This window comes from Telopea speciosissima, chromosome 2 (genome assembly GCF_018873765.1).
Source record: "Telopea speciosissima isolate NSW1024214 ecotype Mountain lineage chromosome 2, Tspe_v1, whole genome shotgun sequence".
Lineage (NCBI taxonomy): Eukaryota > Viridiplantae > Streptophyta > Magnoliopsida > Proteales > Proteaceae > Telopea > Telopea speciosissima.
In genome coordinates, this window is record NC_057917.1 from 32126106 (window position 1) to 32129489 (window position 3384).

A 3384-nucleotide genomic window follows, 5' to 3' on the forward strand; every position below is an offset into this window, starting at 1 on the left:
AAAAGGGCCTTGGTGGTGTATAGGTACAAGGCCCTAACCCTGGGTCAAACCCCTGTGCAAGCCCAAAGAGAAACAACCTTGCTGTAATCTTTGGGCGATGCACACATCACCTAGAGACATCGCCCAGAGTGGAAAAATGCATTATTTTAATAAACAGATGTGTGGGGACCACCCATATTGGACATGGGCACCTTCCATAGGTGGAAGGGAGTCTTGGGAGCCACCACATGCCCTTGGATCCCTGTGGACCCCACTTGAGTGCCCAGAATGGCTGAGAATCAGTTTAAAAGCACATTCTCAAAAGAGGCCTAGGCAGCCAAACAAGCCTCAGTGGGGGCTGGCCTATATATAGGGCGACCCTTAGCTCATTTTAGAGCTCTAGTACACTGTTGAAACCGTAGGAGAGGAAGAAGAGGGTAAGAAAGAGAGAAAGAGAAGGAGAGGAAGAAGAAAGGAAGGAGAAGAAGGGGAAGAGCTCACCTTGCATCCAATCTATTCCAGCAGCCTAATAGACTTGGTTCAGGTATAAACCATACCATCACATGCTGCTATACTGCTATTTGCTACTTTTTTCCATAAATCTCTGATGTTTGGTAGCATTTCTGGCCATTGGCAGCCCAGAACAGCTGGGGGCTGCCATGAACCACCTCAGATCCAACATGCAAACATGATGCATGGAGGATTTGAGCTTTTTAATTAAGTTTTGGTTGCTGTTATATACCTGAGACCAAAATCCATGCCTGTGCCAGACTGCACTGCATTGTTGCACTAAGAACAGGCAGTCTGGGCTCAGATCTGTGTGCCCTGGCTGCATACAGCCTAGCCATGAGTTGCAGTAGCCTTGGATGGCCCTAACACCTATGAAATAACCCTTGCATGCAGTCAAATCCATGGTCTGCAGCTGAAACTATACTGAGTTACTATTTACTGGGCTATCTGGGCAGCTCCTGGTAGCCAAGTGTTGGGCCCGGGTAAAAATCCATGAAGACCAATGCAAACTACACCCTAGGGGGTCCATGATGACCTAACATGCATGAGGGGATGATTAGGGCACTGCCCATGGTGCAGAACCTAGGAATTGGAGCCTGTTCACGTGTTAAACAGGCTCTGGGCGATGCAGACATCACCCAGAGACATCGCCTAGAGAATTAAAAAGGGCATTTTTGCTGACCTGCTCTGGGGACCTCCACATATGGACTATATGCAGTGTAAGGAGGTGGAAAATGACCAAAGTACCCCTCCTCACATTTATCCACAATTATGTAAACCTTGGGTACCCAAGTGGGCCCCGCAGGGCTTGGAAACCCTGTCTGTGTTGATGCTGCCGCACTGCTGACTTAAGGACAGTGTTGTAAGGCTATTATGACCTTGAACCATGTACTGTAGGTGTAAATGACCATTTTGCCCCTAGACCACATTCTCCGGATGATGCACCGGGACTTAGGCCTAAGGCCCAGTGCAAGGCCCAGAGAATTCCAAGTGATACCTGATTGTGCACCGAGTCAACCCAGTGAGCCTAGATCAACCCTAGGACATCTAAAAATAGTTTGGAATATTAAATGACATTTTTGATTTATACTTAAGGTTTGATCCCACGCTCGAGGTATACTGCCAGACCGCAATCGGAACTGAAACTACAACTGATTTCATACAACCAGACCCAGGTGAGTGAAATGTTATTGTGTATGTACGTGTAATAATATTATTATTCCGGCAATAAATTCTTTAATTATAATGTTGTGTTATATAATCAAATTCAATTTCATAATTATTACACATCGTGTGACTGTTGATCAACTCTGTTGAATATATCATGATGATTGTGGATGTTAGACTAGATGCCGTAGTCTGCTTGGAAATAAAGCCTGTAGTAGCCCGTAGAATGGGATACGATTGACACCGCCTGACTCATACGATGCCATATAGACATGGAGCTAGAGATTCATCACCCGTGCTACACACCCTTGCCAACAAGGGTTAAGGTGTTGGATGCCTGTGAGGACTACCGTAAAATCTCAGGCGTTTACGCCAGGAAGCCTCGGCAATATGCTGGGATGCCTAGAGCTATAAGCTGGGAAGCCTCGAGCTACATGCTTGGGAAGCACTGATAGGTGATTTATGGCTATAAGCCAAACAAAGTTGATCCTCGTGGTACATGCCGAGAAGCACCAAAATGGTGAATTTGATATTGAGTCGGTTACCTCACAGGTTAATCATAGAGGGCTGGTTGGGCTGACCATGGATTAGTGCACTGGAGCTGACTGGTCCTCTTTGACAACTCAATGAGTGTATCGCGGGAAAGGGTAACCAAGCCAACACCAGGGATACATGTATTGGGGATTGTAGTAGCACTAATCTACCTTAACTATATTGATAGGTGGCTAATAAATAATCCGGACTTGCATATCATGTGGAATGTGGTTGCATATGCATGCATGATGATATGTTTTACTCACGGGCTCAATAGGGCTCACACTCTGTTGTATATGTTTTTCTATAGATGATTCTACAGGTGGACGCCGCTGTGGCATGGAGGCTCATTACGAGGAGGAGAGCCCTTGTAGTTATGATGATATTGGTATGGACCCTGATGGAGGTCGTGCCAATGGTGCGAGCGTTCTCAGTGGTTATTGATGAAGACCCGTGAAGGGTGCTCTTGATGCTTTTTGTCTTGGAGACTACTTTTTGAGTTGTTAGGAGTTTATCCCCGTTCTTGCTTCCTATTTTAGTTTCTTCTTTTCTTTTTGGGGTTGAGTTATCTTGCCCTGTACATATTTACTTTTATTTCCGCTTATGTATATGACAGATCTTACTGTTAAGTTTGTGGGTTATATGGGGGAAATGGAACAACTTTACTTATATGTATATATATCACAATCATTTCCCGTATCGCTACGCTTTCTCTTTTCTTTTATAATTGTAGATTATTTGCAGCACTCTGATCTTACTTGTGGAAATGTTATTGATGTGGGTGTCCATGAATGTATTAACTGCTTCTAGATCCGTGGGGTTTGGCGGATTGCCGTCACGTAATTCGGGTCACCTACCTAATCCTCCCAGGGGTGGTTTGGGGTGTGACAAAACCCCAAGGTTTTCTGGGCTTTACTACCCAGATACACCATCAATAGAGCAGGGATCAATATGTAAACACTGAGGATAGTAGCATATGGAGGTAAAGATGATTACCTAGGGATGGTATACTGCAGAGACAGGGTGTAGGATGTAGCTCAGGCTTCCTCCTTCTTCTCCCTTCCTTTCCTTCTCTTCTTTTTCCTCTTTCTTCTCTTTCTCTCTTTCTCTCTTTCTCTGTTTTAGCTGGGGCAGTAAAACGAAATGAGTACTACCCCCCTTCTATTTATAGAGTTGGCCCCACTGGGGTCTGTT